Here is a 19740-nt window from a genome sequence, read left to right on the forward strand (position 1 = left end):
GGAACTGGCAGGACATCTATCCAAATGCCTCCTAGTCACTCTCAGTAGTCTCAGTTACACATAGCCCACATCCTTACCATAGTCAGTCTCTACAACACTCAATACTTTATATGTATAGTATTAATCTCAGCCAATACATCATTCACAGTTGAACACATTTTTAATCTATTACTTAATAAACCTTCATATTATTTCAAACTGACAAAGACATGGGAGAAAAATATTTGCAAAAGCCCCTCCCCACCCGCTCCCAACAATTTTACTAAACTGCAGGGATTCCTTAAACCTGAATTGCATTCTGTAGCCTGCAAATCAATGAAAAACTTGTAGGCTTTCATCAGCCACACCAAAACCAGAGCCAAGCTAGGTCTGTTTACACTGCTTCCAGATTTGACTACATATTATTTTTATTGTTAGCATTATTACATTGTGGTTTTATAGCCTCTTTTTTTCTGAGGAATTGAAAGAATTTAATCTTCTCCCCTTCAAGATCACTTTTCATTTTCCAGAGAACTGGAAAAAAAAAATAGGAGATAAGGAAAAAGGGAAACACTACAATAAAAAGAAGTGGGGGAGAAAAGAAACTGAAGAGGAAGTAATATTTGGAAGTCCTTTCTACCAATCCATAGGGTGGATTTCCACACTATGAGACCTATGTTTAAACCCAATTCTTATATGTGTAATTTAGGTACTAATAAATAATTCTTGGGAGCTCCCACTGTAGCACAGTCAGTTAAGAATACAACTGCAGGAGTTCCTGTCGTGGTGCAGTGGAAACGAATCCGCTAGGAACCATGAGGTTGCACGTTGAGATCCCTGGCCTTGCTCAGTGAGTTAAGTATCTGGCGTTGCCATGAGCTGTGGTGTAGGTTGCAGATGTGCATGCAGCCCTATAAAGACAAAAGACCACAAAAAAAAAAAAAAAAAAACTGCAAAGGAGGTATGAGCTTGATCCCCAGCCAGCTCAGTAGGTTAAAGGATCTGGCATTTGCCACAGCTGCAGCTTTTTAGGACCGTACCTAAAAAGAAAATTCCCAGGCTAGGGGGTCGAATCAAAGCTGCAGCTACCAGCCTACACCACAAGCGCAGCAATGCTACTGGCTCAGCAATACCAGATCCGAGCCACATCTGCAACTAACATCACAGCTGACAGCAATGTTGGATCCTTAACCCACTGAGTGACGCCAGGGATCGAACCCACATCCTCAGAGATTCTAGTTGGGTTCATTACTACTGAGCCACAATGAGAACTCCCATTAAATCTTTACCTTAATATAGTTGTCTCTTTCAAAGTGATTCCACATAATAATAATAATAACAGCTAACATACATTGAATGTTTACTGTGTTTCAGGTATTGCTCTAAGTGTTTGACAAAGAGTAATTCATTGTTCACAACAATCCTATGAAGTAGACATTGTTTTATTATCTCCATTTCATAGAGCAAAACCAAAGCACTGAGAGGTTGAGTAACTTCCTCTAAGTCACACACCACTAGGAAAGAGTGGATGTTGGGATTCCCCTTTCGTTAACACCATACCCTTGAGGTGGACAGGAGTATCCTTTACTTAGAGGTAAGGCCCAGAGACCATATGATTAGTCCAAGGCTACAGATAATAGCAGATCTAGTTACAGAAGAATCATGGTCTCTTCACCAAAATTGTCAGTTCCTGGAATGTCCTATTTACAATCATCTTGTTTTATAGAACAGAAGCTAGAAATGGCTTCTGTTTCTTTGAGATGGTGTTCAGAAGGACTACCAGCGAAACTCAAGGAACCACCCCTCATGAACAATGCATGAAAGAACCTTACTGAATTTAGAGAGGACTTCTGGGATGAGGGAACCACAGGTAGGATTATGAGACCCAAAGAATGAATAATCTCACAGCCCCTGCCTGGACCACCTTCCTTCACAGAGAAATCCTTGTTCTTGTGACAGCTCAGGTCAAGCTGGTATAGATAAAGACCCTTTGAACACCCAAATTTAAAATGAACTATGAGACCATGGACAAATCACATCATCTGAGTGTCAGATATAGTATTAGTAAAAAGTAAAATAAAAATCAAAGCAGATGATCAGGTTAATTCATCTCTTACCACTTCAACATTTTCTTAAATTTGTGATTCTTAATATGATAATCCACACTACAAGTGAAAAATCGAGGTAAAAGCTAAACAACTTGCTTGGGGCCACAGAAACCCCCAGGGCTAAATTTGCTAAATTTCCAGATACTTTCTAGACACAATCATGAAAGACTGTAATAATTAACTACTTGTTGCTTATCACTTTTTTTAAAAAAGGAATTGTGTAAATGAAATTAATTCCTAGTTAGCTATAAATTGCTTTTTTAAATATATATATATACATATATATATACATATATATATATATAGTGTACTGAAATATTATACAATCCTGGATTTTTTTACCTTTTTTTTTCTTTCTTTCTTTTTTTTTTTTTTTCTTTTTTAGGGCCCCACTAGTGGCATATGGAGGGTCCAGGCTAAGAGGGTGAATTGGAACTACAGCTCATGGTTCCTAGTCAGATTCGGTTCTGCTATACCACGACAGGAACACCTTTGTGTGTGTGTGTGGCTTGGTTTTTTGTTTTTTGTTTTTTGTTTTTTAGGGCTGAACTTGTGGCATATGAAGTTCCCAAGCTAGGAGTCAGATTGGAGCTACAGCTGCTGGCCTACACCACAGTCACAGCAATGCAGGATCCGAGCCGCATCTGCAACGTATACCAAAGTTCAAGGCAACACCAGATCTCCAACCAACTGAGCAAGGCTAGCAATCGAACCTGCATCCTCATGGATACTAGCAGGGTTTGTTTCTGCTGCGCCACAATGGGTACTCCCTTTTTTGACCATTCTAATGTTTCTGTAGGTGAAGTTAATGAAATAATTTGTTTTATATTATAAATCTACCCAGCGTAAAAATTATTCTTTTACTGTTCTAATTCAAAAAGAATTAATGTTCTAATCTTCATATAAAGTAGCTCAAAATTGGAATGGTTTGAACTAATGCAGTTATCACAGTCAGTAAAAGGATTAGAATGCCATAATAATAAAATAAAATATTAAAAGGTGCCAATTATTATTCAAAACGCTATGTGTGTGCATGCGTGTGTTTGTGTGTAAGAGAAACAGAGATAGAGACAGAGGGAGAATGGGAATAAATATGCCAAGATTTCCAGAAAGAAAGCAGCTTGTAGCACATGAGACACTTACAAAATCTTTGCTGATTTATGGGTCAATCATTTTTGCTTCTGCCAGAAATGTGTTCAGCATCCTGCATTTGGTCATGCTGTATTGCCTTGTGTTAACACTGACTTTATCTGGTTCCATCATTGCTGGCTCCTTCCTAAGAAAAGAGGCTGTGTTAAAAGGGAACATACTGGGATATTCTACTCATTCACCCAAACTGTCCCACATTAAGATTTCTTAGAAAAGTATGTTGAATGTCATCTTAAATGTAATAAATTTGTAATGGACTAAAGAAAAAGTCATTCCATAAGGATAAGTGATAGTTGGTTTCCTGTTGGTTGACTTGACTCAGTTTGCCAATCCCAAGAAAATTAAACACTCCTAGAAACACAGGAAAACAGGGGAATAGAACATGGCTCTTTATAGCTGCCAGACTTTGTTGAGCCACTGTTCTCAATTTTTGGCACTAAAGAGGACACTATTCGTGTACTCCAGATGAAGTCACAAACCCCTGCCACTTATTACACAGTCATAATGACTGGGTGAAAGAAAATAAGTAAATCAATGTAAATTAATACTCCTTCTAGGAAATAAACACAACTTATGCCTTCCTAGTCTTTATACATAAAAATGAGACTTCTTTTTTAAATTTCACCCCCTCTGAAATTTCAGCAATAATAATTGAGATGAGTCACCCACTTTTAAAGAATCAAATTGTGGAGTTCCTGTTGTGGCTCAGTGGGTTAAGAACCCAACTAGTACCCATGAGGATGTGGATTTCATCCCTGGCCTCACTTAGTGGGTTAAGGATCCGGCATTGCTGCAAGTTGCAGTGTAGGTTGCAGATACGACTTGAATCTGGCATTTCTGTGGCTGTGGCATAGGCTGGCAGCGACAGCTCTGATTCGACCCTTAGCCTGAGAACATCCACATGCCCCAGGCACGGCCCTAAAAAGACAAAAGAATCAAATTGCTAATTTGAGAAACAATTTATTATAATAAAGTATAATAATTTATTATAATAAAGTTAGATCAGATACTAGTCTTTCTACCACAATTACGTAAAGAATAAGCAGGGGTGAGTACTGGCCTAGTCCTTAATGATTTTGAATGAATGACCATGGCTCTTTACAACCCACCAGAATCATGGAAATGTTCTGAATTTGATCTTAAGTTCTTGGAAAATAGAATACTCTTAAAACAGTGCAATAGAACTGGAAGCTACTCAGTAAATACTGTTGGGCTCTAAAAGAATGGCCCTAAGCCACAGGCCTCACAGCATGTTTCCTACTCCAAATGGCAGGCCCTTTTATAGCTAACATCTACTTCAATCCATTTATCAGCAATAAAAGTGCTTTGATGGGGCTGATTTAATACTAGGGAGAGTCCTGCATTTGACAAATGCATGACAGCTGCATATTTTGGCCTCTTTTTGCAAAGCTGTAGCTAGCATTGTTTGGCTCTTTTGCACAGCCATAGCTAGCTCTAGATGGAAATTCTATTTCTTCCCTTTATTTCATTTATCAGAACACACTCAGGATAACTGTTACAGAGAGAAGAAAAGAAATGACTCCTGGAACCCTTTTGGCATGGAGGGTAGGTAGGTGCTGGAAATGGACATGCTGGCTGAATTGGGCACTTTGAGCAGTTCCTTTGCAAAATGATGAATAACACCCTCCCCTTAGTTCTAAAGTTATCAGCCACACACATACCCTCATTGGTTCTCTTCAACTCCCTTCAAGTCATGATAGGCCTCCTGCCTTGTTTCTTCTAGCTACCACGCCTGCCATTTGGGGGTGATCCTCCCAGGCTGCAGCTAAGTTTTTGAGGGTCCTCAAGATGGCAAAGGGCTCCCACCATCCATATGTAACTATTCTTCTCCAAGCACTTCCTTGGAATTTCTTCCAATCACAAACCCTCAGAGTGTTAGCTTTCTGTTTCTTCACAGCAAGTCCAGGACTCTCCCTCAGTGGCTGTATGTCAGCCATTGGGGATTAAAAGTATTCTTTAGATCAAGTGGCAGAAAATAAGCATGTACACCATGGAATACACTCCACACAAGATAGAGAGGTGAAGGGCTCATTGCTGACTGCATGGACAGTGTGGTGGGCTAATGCTCCTTAGCTGAGAGGGCTCAGTACCTTCTACCTTGATGGATTTCAGTGACTAAGAGTACACAATCATATTTGGATAGGAGAAAATATATATTTTACATATACAGTGTACTGTAATAGATTGCCATATATACCTAGTTATACATTTATATTTATTATACATTTTTATTTGGTTCTACAAATTTTAGGAAAATTATTTCAGGAACATGTAGTACTATACCAAATCAGGGTGATATAAAACATGATATGTTTGTTCTCCCTAGTAAACACTTCTGATTTTTGAGCAAAATCATTTATTAACTCTTCAGCTCCACCTCATAAATCTTTGTTCCAAACTTGAGGGCAGTTTCGGAGGTCAATTGTTGCAGCATCAAAACCTCTGAAAGACAGCTCTCCACTACAGCTCTCGCTGACACAAGAAAAAGTTGGAATGTGCCATTGATGACAGAGACTCACTAAGTAAAGGTAGGGTGGTTGAAGCCAAACTAGGAGAAGGTGTGTAGGAGGACTCTATAGCAGAAGGAGTATAGTTGTCTCGGCTGTCATGATGAGGACACTGAGGATATGAGGATACCTGATGAGAACTGGGGGGCAGAGAGCAACTAGAGAAGCAGAAAGCAATTCAGTGCTTATGGGTCTAAGGCTATGGTCATGGTTCTAGGAGAGCTTCCTATGCACTTCAGCAGAGGAAGCTAGGGCCAAGGGGAGGGACTGGACAGGTGTCAGACAAGCAGGCTTCGGTATAGGGAGGAGCAACCAGGAAGCCCATGATGCTGAGAAGAGAAGTGCCATCCTTGGATTGACTGAGATAAGGGAGAGAGATAACCCCATGACTAGGAAAGCCACATAGGCACAGGCCTTAAGTGACAGATCAGTCATGGTCCTAGGAGAAAAGAGATGTACATATGAAAGAGAAGGAAAGAGTTTCATGAAGGAATAATTTTCAGCAGAGAGTTAAAAAAAAAACCAACAAGGGGCCTGATGTGCTCTGGAACTGGAACAAGGGAGTGAGAGACGTTAACCATCCCTGTGTCTGAGGGTCAAAGGGAAGGAACTGGTAGGAATTGTCTCTCAAGGGCTTTGACCTAGAGAGCTGTCAGCTGTGACTGTGAGAGACGGTCACCAAACAGAAGTTGTGGACTTTACGGAGGACCACAACCACCACCAACACAGGCCCTGGTAGGAAGGGAGCCAGGAACAAACACCACAGGTTGCCTTGCTGGTGGGATGCAGAAGAGAGCAAGGGGACCTGGCTGATGCAGAACACATGAGACCATCCCTCAGAAGAACAGTAGAGTGGACAAGAATGGAGAGTGAATGTGCCAGGGGCAGACTAAGAATGTCAAGTGCAGTGAGGACCCTGGGACAGAAGGATACTGCAGCCCAGAAGTCACACTTTGTACTGCCAAGTCTGAATCCACAGTTTTCATTGTTTCTAAGCCCACACAGAAGTGAGGAGGTGGAAGGGAGGGTCTTAATAATTTAGTTAATATTCTTTCTCTCTCTTTTTTTTTAAAGTTTGGCCCAGGTACTGATACTGGTCTGAATGTACAGGTAGGAGTCATCTCTGCATTTAGCTGGTAGAGCAGGGGAGGCAGAGGCACAGAAAATAAGATACAAATGCCCAGCTGATACAGCACTAGGTACACCACAAACCTCAAAAACATGTCAACTTACACTTGGTTCTCAGAGCACCTTCTATTGGGTTGAATCAGCATTTTCATGGTCTCAGCCCCATTCAGAAACCTGAGGAGATTTAGCCCAATAAGTTGGCATCAACTCCCTCACCTGCAAGCATATTGGCCACATGAATCACACAGAAAGCTTTGTTAGAAGAAAACCAACTACTATTAGAAGAAATTTCTGTTCAAAGTTTCAAGGAGCTCAGGAAGGTAGGCTCCTTCACCAGCGGAGACTACCCCTCCCTCACTGGGCTACAGCTACTCTCAGGGGCAAGGTCACTGACCCCAGCAGGTGTCACTAGCCTGGACTGTGTTTCCACCCTGCTGCCCTTCCCCAGCCACTGCTGATGTCGCAAAACATGTACACCCACTGCTGGCCAAGGCTAAGGCCACTGCTACTTCCCTGGTCACTGGGTGCTCCCTCCATCATGACCCTCCTTTCCTCAGCCTTAAAGTTTCTTTTAAAGCTTCCAGTCTAGCGGGTTCTCTTATAGCTCTCTATGCTGAAGCATTTGTTTGCTGGCTTGCTCCCTTAATTAGGTTCATTTAGCTTCTGGGTTGTGGAGGAAGGTCAAACCACAGTAAGACATCCAAGCCAATGGCTTTCCTAGCACAATCAGCAGAGGTCCAGCATGAAGTCCAAGCACCTCTACTCTCTCCTGCCTTCCTTCTCCATCCAGCACCCATGCTCACAGGCTATAAAGTGATTTCTTTTTCTTTTCTGTTTGATATTTCAGACTTGGTACTAACCATTCATTTCAGCTTTTCCCTTCACTAATTTTACCCACAGGGATTCTTCAGTAAACACAAGTTTTATGGATGCTTTACAAAGGTGTTGAGAGAGAATAAAATGGTATAGCCATCACTTCTCTGTATATTTTGCCCATAGTCTCATCTCATCCAGATGCTACACAGCTTGATAGGCTCATAATTAGTTTGACCCAGAGAATCTGAGACCTTTCAAAAGGGGTTTGAAGAAGAGCAGCACAAATTATCATCTTTCAAAGAATCACCATTTATTGAGACCACTAGGTCTCATACATTAAACCATGTGGATTACATATTTATACTCTAATCCCCATATAAATATGTAAAGGATATATTTATCCTTTAATACAGCAACCCAATGTATTATGTATTGTCATCTTCATTTCAGAAATTAGCTTAGAGTGTTGAGGTAATATCCCCAAGATTAACACCTAGTAAGTTGCAGAGACAGGATTTGAATTCAAGTATCTTGGTCAGGCTAACCTGAGCACCTGCAATGTCTACTGACCCATTATAAACCTCTGCTCTAAGGGAGACTAAATTACTTCATTATGTAGAGGTATAGGAATGTGTTCATTTAAAATAACAATGACACCAAAACATGGAATTCATAGTACCGTGTATATGAGAATAAAATATTTTAGTGAACAAGATATGTGGGTCTGAGTTTCCAATTCATTCACATCTGTGTATTCTTAGATGCATTTCTTAAATGCATTATTTTCCTAGCCTTCTATATAATTTATATATTTACTTTTCATACCACTTCTGGAACTATTTAAAGTATAGGACAGTTACTCTTCTCACAGCTTTATTAAAACAGTAATTATTACTTATTAATTTAGTATTTGTGCTTAAGGCTAGCAAACTCCTTTCCCTAAACCACTAGTTCCCATTTCTGACCTTAAGTATGTTCAGCAGAGCTTGTGGCTGTCATCCACACAGTCCCTCCCTAACCTCACAACACATTTCCCTGGCTTCCTGATATCGTCCTCTGATGAGAACACTTGACCTTCTAAGATCCATTGACATTAGCAGCAGGCCTTGACCAACTCAGTTGTGGGAAGGCCTCTCTCCTGAAAGACTTTTTCTAAATGTCTACAACTCTTTCCCTTTACTGCCCAGTAGGACACCATTACGGTCCCATGGGGACCTTTCTTCTCCAGCCAATCCAGAAAGCACCATTCACATTATAGTCCATTATCATTGACTGTTCACTATTCTGTTACATACCATTTGCTTATCCTGTGTACCCATTAGTACTTTATGAGCTTTCCCTGAATTACAATAATTTAATTAGTAAAAACAATAGAAATAGAAATCAGCCCTACAAGAGTATGAAGAAGACTAAAGAAGGTTGTGGGGAGTGTTGAGCAGAAGGTACTTAGAGGAGCTAAAATAACAATTATCAGTTCATGCAACCAAGTACCCTAGCTACTGACTCCAAAGTTGGTTTATATACTGTATGGCAACACAACCCATGGCCATGCCCTATTTCATTTAAGGTTCAGTCTTCTGGAGACTCCAGCCCAAGGTATGTATTACAGAGCTATGCTTGGAGAAGACAGCAGGTGGTGATGAGTGCAAAGTGGAGCAACCAGGGCCAAGGCCCTTCACGCTGATGACTATGACCAGAGGAGTCAGCAGGAACATCAGCAGGGACCAGAAATTCCCTTGAGAGGCCAACTAATGGGCAGCCTTCCTTCCCTAAGCCAAGAGATGCTGGCTCCTGAGCTTACAAAATTAGGGCCACACAGGAAGGCAGATGATGTAAAAGAGTGAGGTGACTGAGAGAACAAATGAAGAGTGTACATGCAAACTGTAGAGCTCCTGCCCAAACAGAAGGAGCCAGCCACCTCTCAGCCTGCCCTGGTCATTGCCACATAGGATTGTGGCCAGTGGTGCAAGCTCCTCCAATTTTTCCAGAGAGCTCAGAAACCTGACTTTTAATGTTACATCTCTCAGATTTTAAACATTATCAACAATTTTAATATATTTTTAAACTATGTGTGCCCTTGCCTATGGACATACAGATGTGACCTATGGACCGCTAGTTTGCAACCCCTGCTTGGTGCCTGAAAGTTAAGATTGCCTTCATCTATAACTCTCCCAGACTTCAAGAAATACTACAAAGCCACAGTCATCAAAACAGTGTGGTACTGGTATCAAAACAGACAGACAGACCAATGGAACAGAATAGAGAACCCAGAAATAAACCCTGACACCTATGGTCAATTAATCTTTGACAAGGGAGGCAAGAACATAAAATGGGAAAAAGAAAGTCTATTCAGCAAGCATTGCTGGGAAACCTGGACAGCTGCATGCAAAGCAATGAAACTAGAACACACCCTCACACCATGCACAAAAATAAACTCCAAATGGCTGAAAGACTTAAATATACGACAGGACACCATCAAACTCCTAGAAGAAAACATAGGCAAAACACTCTCGGACGTCAACATCATGAATATTTTCTCAGGTCAGTCTCCCAAAGCAATAGAAATTAGAGCAAAAATAAACCCATGGGACCTCATCAAACTGAAAAGCTTTGGCACAGCAAAGGAAACCCAAAGGAAAACAAAAAGACAACTTACAGCATGGGAGAAAATAGTTTCAAATGATGCAACTGACAAGGGCTTAATCTCTAGAATATATAAGCAACTTACACAACCCAACAGCAAAAAAGCCAATCAATCAATGGAAAAATGGGCAAAAGACCTGAATAGACATTTCTCCAAAGAAGATACACAGATGGCCAACAAACACATCAAAAAATGCTCAACATCTCTGATTATAGGAGAAATGCAAATCAAAACTACCATGAGATACCACCTCACACCAGTCAGAATGGCCATCATTAAGAAGTCCACAAATAACAAGTGCTGGAGGGGCTGTGGAGAAAAGGGAACCCTCCTGCACTGCTGGTGGGAATGTAAACTGGTACAGCCACTATGGAGAACAGTTTGGAGATACCTTAGAAATCTATACATAGAACTTCCATATGACCCCGCAATCCCACTCTTGGGCATATATCTGGACAAAACTCTACTTAAAAGAGACACATGCACCCGTATGTTCATTGCAGCCCTATTCACAATAGCCAGGACATGGAAACAACCCAAATGTCCATCGACAGATGATTGGATTCGGAAGAGGTGGTATATATACACAATGGAATACTACTCAGCCATGAAAACAATGACAATGCCATTTGCAGCAACATGGATGGAACTAGAGAATCTCATCCTGAGTGAAATGAGCCAGAAAGACAAAGACAAATACCATATGATATCACTTATAACTGGAATCTAACAGCCAGCACAAATGAACATCTCCTCAGAAAAGAAAATCATGGACTTGGAGAAAAGACTTGTGGCTGCCTGATGGGAGAGGGAGGGAGTGGGAGGGATCGGGAGCTTGGGCTTATCAGACACAACTTAGAATAGATTTACAAGGAGATCCTGCTGAGTAGCATTGAGAACTTTGTCTAGATACTCATGTTACAACAGAACAAAGGGTGGGGGGAAAAATGTAATTGTAATGTATACATGTAAGGATAACTTGATCCCCTTGCTGTACAGTGGGAAAATAAATTTAAAAAAAAAAAAAAGATTGGCTGCATCTTTCCTTTCACTAGTTGCTCCTTCAAATTGTGCCCTCTCTGCAGCCTCAACCCCTTCCCCTTAGCTCCCCCTCTACCTTCTCTTCTTTTGCTTTCATGCACTACATCCTAACTTCTTCAGTCCAAAGCCTCACTTCCTTTTCTAATGCTGTCCAGTTATCAAAATTCCATTATAATTATATAAAAAGATCCAACCCCTTCACCAAACAAAGCAATTTATGAAAAATCAAAATAAGCAAAAGAAAAAAATAAAATAAGCAAACTGTTTAAACTCTACATTAAAACCCACCTGGATTCTTCTGTTCTCTGAGGGAACTTTAGATGTAGTAATAGTTCAAAGGCTCATACCTGAATTAACTTGTTTTATTCCCATCTGATATCACCTCATACATATGCTGTCTTTTCTCCTTAGACTCTTGAAGTGAAGAGCCCTCTCGGCTTCCCCTGTTCAAATCACTCCAGTTCCCAAATGCTCCTCCTCCTCTCTACAAACATAAAACTGCTAGTTCAGACCTCTCTTGGGAGTTAGTTGACAAGGGTGCCTCAAGCCTCCCAGGGGGCCTTCCAGGGCTCTAACCCTTTGTGAGGAACTGTGACGATGGCTGGAAGTTCTGAGGGAATTTTCTAGATATTCATCCAGCACCTTAGCAACCTGACACCAACATTTTCACCCCTCATCTCCTGGATTAGACCCATTTTCTGGTAATTTCACAACTAAGGTGTCAAAGTCTGGGCCAATTTTGAGTCTAGAGAGAGTAGGCAATTATCTAAATAACAAGATTTATCAACACAGACAATAAAAACTAAAAACTTCCCCACCTGCTCACGATGGCTGAAACCTCAGGCCAGGCTTTTCATTCCACCTCCAAGATTAAGGAGTCTGTGTTCAGGGAAAAGCTTCAGCAGACTTCAGCCACTACTGAGGGGTAAATACTCAGTATGTTGGGCATATTCCTGAAAGCAAGACTGGATGGGAGGAGGAAGGAGAGACCTGGGGCCATGAAGTAGGTGGGAGGCCACACTGAGGCATGGGAGAGGTGCCTGAGGTTGGAGGCAGGACAGTCACTGTGCTATTTTGTCTGGATTTCTTTTCTACCCTGCTCCCACTTTGCTCCTCCTCCAACTTGGAGCACTGTATTTTTGCCTGCTAAAATCAGATAATTTGGGGAAATCCTTTAACACTTCCTCTAGTCATTAAGACAAGATCAAAATCCTTAACCCACCCCACACCCCTACAATTCCTGCACCACCCCATCTTTCACAAAGTTTACCCAGAAGACTCAGGAGACAGATAAAATCTGCTGGAGTGTTATGCTGGTAATTCCTGAATCTGAAGACTTAAGGCAAGTCCTTTCTCATTGAGGAATTTCACTTTCCTAGTCCAACAGAGATGTAGCCCAGAGGGCAGACTCCCATGTTGGGTATAATTCTTTGGGTGAAATGTTTAGAAGAGTCCTGCCAACAGAGAGCAGCAATTTCCATGCAAATTCATGCCTGTGGGGAAAAATGCAATTGGCCCAACCACGGTACTGATGGGACATTCTTCCCACTCCAGTGGGGTGTGGAAACACAACTTGAAGGAAGAGATCTATCTGGTTTTTTTTTTTTTTTTTTTTTTCAGCTTTTCTCCCTCTGAGCATGCCAAGCATAAACGACTCCTGTGTTACAAAGGAGGCGTTTGCTCCACACTGCTGCTCAGCGGCAAGGACTACATGAAAATGAGAAGTCGTGTTCCCCTCCTTCTCAGCGGGACTTCAAGAACAAAGGCAGTGTTTTTCAGAAAGAAAGAGAAAAACAAAGCCAGGGCACTTATGTTTTGTGAAACAAACAAACAAATAAAAGGGTGGTTAACCATGTGGAGTTTATACAAAGAAAAATAATAATTCATTGAACTTACTTAATTCTGCGTCATAACAGTTCTTCAACCCACCCACTAAACTCCAACAGCCTATGGCCATGGTGGGTACAGTGGTGCAAAGTTAAAGACAAGTAGATTGTTCTGGTCTCTGCCACTATCAAGATGAAGTGGACAGAGAGTTCCCGTTGTGGTGCAGTGGAAACGAATGTGACTAGTACCCATGAGGATGCAGGTTCAGTGCCTGGCCTCGCTCAGTGGGTCAGGGATCCAGCATTGTTGTGAGCTGTGGTGTTGGTTGAAGACATGGCAGCTTGGATCTCATGTGGCTGTGGCTGTGGTGTAGGCTGACAGCTGTAACTCCAATTGGACCCCTAGCCTGGGAACTTCCACATGCCATGGCATGGCCCTAAAAAAGCAAAAAAAAAAAAAAAAAAAAAGGATTAAGTGGGGCAAACTGCAGTTGATGCGATGGAGTTAAAGTAGCCAGGGGTCTTCAGACTGGGGTGCAGGTACATGAGGACCGCTCTGGTACATAAGGACCTTCCAAAGGGAAGGAGAATTTGGGGGAATCAACTGCCAAATCTTCAACTTCTGCATGTCCTCTTTCCTAATCTGCTAAAGTTATGCCTCAAGGACTCTTTTCTTCCCCCCAATAATCCTTTCTGTACTTTGCAAAAGAATACTCTTCACCCCACCACAATCCTACTCAGGTGCATTGTCCTAAGGTGTGAAAACTTCCATGGCTTCTTCCTGAGGGAGGGACCTTTGAGAAAAAAGCAGGAGAGTTTCCTAAAGAAACAACAAACAAAGGGAGGTGAAACACTCATGGCAAGTCTATTTCTTTCCTTCTTTATTTGTTAGAGTCAGAATTCAGAAGCAAGAAGATTCCAATGGTTTGCATACTAATACATTAATTTGAAATATAAATAAGATTTTTTTCGACAGAAAGTTAGTCCAGCTTGGCAGAATGGTTGACAATAAGGACTAGTTTTGTCAATTAATTTGTATGATGGACAGTCTCCATAAATCCAATGAGCTAAATCTGCAGCTCCAAAGTTTTGATGAAAATATAGTTTAATCATGGATATGATATTCAGTACATCATCTAATATATATTTTGCAACTATTTAAATTTACGATAAAAAAATTTTAGATGTCAACTCAAAAGGGTCTTTCAAAAATGTTTTACGGAGTACATGAGCAAAAAAGACTGAGACCACTGGTCAAGGGTGGAATTCCACTGGTTTGGAGTTCTTTCCAGGTCAAATTACATGTGAAATTTCTTAGTCTCTTCTCTCTCTCCCCCCGCTCTGCACCCAGCCCTGTACATCAATCTCCTAGACTTGCCCTACTGCTTTCTCAATCACAGTATTTGAGAGGAGTCTTTGTTACTAGTGTTCAGTACCCCTTTTAGCCACCCCCCAAGTAAAACTCACCTAAAAGACCCAGAAAAGTCAATGCAGAAGCTTGGGAGCCAGGTAGAGAGTCCCCAAAGCACCCCCACTCCACCCCACCCATGTCCTGACCATCTTAAAGATGAGGGGAACTGGAATAAACCGACTGAACATCTCAATTGTTTCAGAAAAATTAATAGACTGGCCTGCTCCCAGGTCCCCTACCAGACTAATTTAATAGTTCCTTCCTACTTGTAAGAAAGAGATAAGATATTCAAGATCAAGCAGAGTAGCAACCTTTCTTTTTAACTTTCTCTTTGTAACGCATTCCATTGACACAATTCTAGTTTTTGTCCACAATGACCACTCCTGGATGTGAAAATGAGAAGGAAAAAATATATAGGTAGAGGTAAATAGAGATAGATATTTACAGATAGCTCTCATTCACCTTGCTTAACCACAGTGGTGAGAATCTCCACTTTCTGATGCATCCCTTTTCCAGGCAGACTGCTTTCCTATATAATCAATGTCGTTCAATAAAACTGTGATTAATATATTCTGAGACCTCACAATCCAACTCATGATGGAGACCCTTGTTGTTCTACATATCGCCCAAAGTTCCACATGCAATTATTTCATCAGGTTAATGAGTAGAAATGGCTAATAAACTATGAATTCCACCTAGGAGTTCCAATTATCTAGTGCTACATAAATTATTCTGAAATCCAATGGTTTAAAACATGAACAGTTTTATTATAAGTCATGATTCTGTCTATTAGAAATTTGAGCTAAGCTCAGCTGGGTGATTCATCTATTTCACGTGATGTGGATGGTGATCACTCTGTTATATTCAGCAGGCAGATGGCCTCAATCACAGGTCTGACACCTTGTAGGGGAGGGCAAAAGGCTGTAATGCTGGACTTAGCTGGGACTATCAGCTAGAGCACCTGTCTGTGACCCAGTATGGCAGCCTAGGGCAATCAGACTCCTTACCTGTAGTCCCAGAGCTCCACAGTGATGAGGAACAAGCTTCATGGTCTTTTGTGACCTAGCCTCAGAAGTGACATTAGCATCACTTCCACCTTACTCTTCCGGCCAAAGCCTGTCCAGATTCACAGAGAGGAGACACAGACCCCTACCTACAAGAGGAATGTCACTGGATTCCATCCATGATTTAAAACAGTTATATATGGGTTTCTTACATTAACTTATAATTCCTCTTCTTAACCAAAAGTGGCCAAAAGAGTTGTCTCTGTTCCTATCCCACCCATTTCCTCTTCTCAAATCACCCAAGTTTGCTAGCCCTCTTCTGCCCATTTTGCACATTGCATGTTCCCGTCCCCTGCAGTGTTGCATTGGATGGTCATTTCCTGGACCCAGGCCCTCATTATATCAAGTTCTCAGTCTTCATCTATGGCTGCATGAGGTATACACTAAGGGACCGGGTGCTCACCACTTTTATCAAATGTGCTGATGCCAGGAATGGCTTCTCTCTTCATTGGTGCTACTTTCGCATTGTTCCATCCCTGAGACACTGCTGCTGCCTCCTTGCACTTATGTTAGCTCCACACTGATCTCTGCCAACTTAAAATTGAGCTCTCAGAGTTGTGTCTTTAAATGTCCTAATAGGATGTTTTATGCTCCCAAAAGTACACTTGAGACTGACCTGCAAAGTGACTAAGAACAGAAATTTCGAGATCAGAAAGCTCTGGATCTCTAATCCCTGCTCCACCATTTGCTATATGATCTTGTCCAAGCTACTTCATATCACTAAGCCATAATTTCCTAGTCTATAAAATGGAGACAAAGATACATACTTCACAGGGCTGTCAAAGAGATAAGAATGTTCTATGTAGACAAAGCAAAAATCACATAACTGGTACTTAGTAAATACCTACAAAATGTATATAATAATTTAGTATATAGTAATAGTAATGGTGGAAGCACTATTAGTAGTATCAATGATAGTTAACAATATCTAACTGATAAAGGACAACAATAACGAAGTATTCATGAGAATGCAAATGAATCTTTTTTTTTTTTTTTGGTCTTTTGTCCTTTTAGGGCCGCACCCGCAGCATATGGAGGTTCCCAGGCTAGGCGTCTAATCAGAGCTGTACCCACTGGCCTACGCCAGAGACACAGCAACGTGGGGTCCGAGCCGCATCTGCAAACTACACCACAGCTCATGGCAATGCCGGATCCTCAACCCACTGAGCAAAGCCAGGGATTGAACCCACAACCTCATGGTTCCTAGTCGGATTCGTTAACCACTAAGCCATGACAGGAACTCTGCAAATGAATCTTAAAGCCCCAATCTCTTCTCTGTAGATATATAAACTAGGCTTAAATAAAAATATGTGTTATGTCAAAATATTTATATTTTCCATCCCACCAGATACAATTTATTTATATTTTTAAAATGTCTACATGGGAATTTTCTGTCATTTATTCACATCAGTTTTTCAAGTAATTTTTACTAAGATATTGTACCTATTTTAGAAAAGAATTCAAATGTAATGGCTGGGCTCAGCATATCACAAAGAATACAGCATGATGCAAATGTCTCCAGAGTGTCATAAAGAAACACTTCAATATTTAAGATGGCTGGATTTACTCCAAAGACTGAAACACAGTCTGCCTATCACCATTGCAGCTTCAAAATACTGTTCTTGGCTCCAGTCTGCAGTTCAATGAATGTGATCAGTGCAAATACAAGGTGAATAAATCTTAAAGATACTGAACTAAGTTATTTCCCAACACAAGAACACAAGGGGCAAGACAATCTTGATTAGTCAATGCCCGAGCTAGTATTACATTTTGGACTAGATGACATGAAGTTTCATGTTATTGACTCCCTGTTTAGAATCTTCTTTGAAGAGAAGCAATATTCTACTTTGAATTGGTTATTATCACAACACCATCCCCAAAGTTAAGATCTGTCAATATTCCTTCATCAGGGAGATACTTAAGGTCTAAGGTTTTACTGGTCCTGACATGAAGTAATCTGCATCACAATTCTCATGCAATTCACATCACTTACACAATTCAACCTTTCTGAACAAGTGAGAATCCTCCCAATAGGGACTACTTTTACCTGCCATTCATCTACAGTTGTGCAGAAGAAACTGGGTGGAGGATAGAGGGAAAGGCATTTAGGAGGGTCTGAAATTTTACTTCCCAATAGGCAGCAAAGGATTGGATGAAACATTGAAAGCTCCTAGGTTTGGTATAAGTACAGTATATTAATTTCCTAGGGCTGCCATAACAAAGTACCATAAACTGAATGGTTTAAATGAGATTTATTTTCTCATAGTTCTGGAGACTAGAAGTCCAAAATCAATTGCTTCCTTTTAAGAGCTATGAGGGCAAATCTGTTCCATGGCTCTCACCTTAGCTTCTGGTGGCCCCAGGTATACCTTGCCTTGTCACAACCAATCCCTGTCTCCAATAATCCCAATGGCCATCTTCTCTTTTGTGTGTTTACATCATCTTCCCTCCATGTATATCTACCTCTAGGTCCAAATCTTTTTATATAAAGATATTTGTCATATTGGATTAGGGCCCATCCTAATGACTTCATTTTAACTCGGTTACTTCTGTAAAGGGCACATTTCCCAATCAGGTCATGTTCTGAGGGGTTAGGACTTGGACAGATTTTTTGGTGGGGGAAACACAATTCCACCCATAATATACAGTATGCAAAACTGAGAGCAAAGCAGAGCAAGGAAATGACATAGTCATATCACAGCAATGTAGGACCAGGAAAAATGCCAAAGTGAGACAAAAGATTCTCAATCTAGTCTTCCAAAATTATTTGGCCATTGTTTAGTCTCCTTTTATGCAAGCTACCATTAACATTGTTTCACTTTCAATCTCTGTAATTCAGAGAACACAGAACAACTTGAAAACCATTTTTCCCAGATCTATTTTGTGATATCTAGTTCCCAAATAGATTCTTCTGTTAGGTACAGGATTTCCCTGTGCTTTCTATATTTGTTATTTCTTTAGAAAACATAGATAACTTGTAGCCAACTGCTCTGTATCTTATTTTGCTGAGAATAATAGTGGTGATTATCATTAGGCATGAGTTAGTTGTAAATTGACAAAATCCTTCCAAACTCTGGAAAATTGACCTCATCCTTCCCAGAAGTTTGTTCTTCTTCCCTTCACCTCTGGTCTCTAGCTTCTTAGAAGCAACACTATTCAAGGAGTATTTAAATAAAGAATCTATGGCATTTATGATGTTCTTAGGCCATAAATAATGTCTCTGCCAAGGACTTGACTCTTAGAAATGGACGTTTGGTTTTCTTCAAGTATACTTAAAGGAAGAACACTATGAATCTGGGAAAATCTCAATCCTTTGCCAAAAGTACATATTTTAAGTGTTGGAATTTCCTTTTGCCAGCTCTTTGCCTAGCTGGCAAATACTACATGAGAAATGAAGGACAAGAGACTAAGTAATAGAAACCATATCTGAATCTGACTTTGGCATATATGTGAGATGTTGCGATTACACTCCACAGTGAAAGCAATGTAAGAAATGCTTACACTAATCTTTGTAACTCCATCTTTCCCCTATTATTGGGAGAATTTTGAATATTTCAAAGTCAGAAGAGGAATCACAATTCAAGAAATGTGCAAAGAAACCTTGGAAGAAAATGTCTAGTCTCTAGAGTACGAGTTACAGAATTATAACTAATTCTAACAAATTTGAAAACGAAATACCAGAATCAAAGGACCATTTAGTGGTATCATATTTTGTTTTTTATGGCCACACCCACGGCATATGGAGGTTCCCAGGCTAGGGGTCAAATGAATCGGAGCTGTAGCTAACGGCTTACACCACAGCCACAACAACACAGGATCCTTAGCTCACTGAGAGAGGCCAGGGATCAAACCCACATCCTTATGGATCCTAATTGGGTTCATTAACTGCTGAGCCACGAAGGGAACTCCAGCAGTATATTTTTACCTGAGTAATCGTTATCATAGAAAATCAAGTTGTACAAGATACCTTTGAAGCAATCGCAGTCCAAGATTCATGTTCAACACATGTATTTCTCGATATTTCAAAAGGTGCCATCATGTGCTAA

The 19740-nt window shown here is 40.7% G+C and overlaps 1 long non-coding RNA gene across 2 annotated transcripts in view; it reads right to left on the reverse strand.

Moving 5' to 3' along the window:
* Positions 2790 to 19740, reverse strand: part of LOC110256983 — a 128160-nt gene continuing 111209 nt past the window's right edge. The window contains exons 3-4 of one of the 2 annotated variants that reach the window (XR_002339079.1): positions 19662 to 19736; positions 2790 to 3363 (exon numbers count right to left, since the gene is read on the reverse strand). This is a non-coding gene — a long non-coding RNA (uncharacterized LOC110256983). Of the gene's footprint in view, positions 3364 to 16906; positions 19737 to 19740 lie in introns of those variants that run through there. The other variant, XR_002339077.1, reaches the window with a different exon arrangement.

Source organism: Sus scrofa, chromosome 15 (assembly GCF_000003025.6).
Source record: "Sus scrofa isolate TJ Tabasco breed Duroc chromosome 15, Sscrofa11.1, whole genome shotgun sequence".
NCBI lineage: Eukaryota > Metazoa > Chordata > Mammalia > Artiodactyla > Suidae > Sus > Sus scrofa.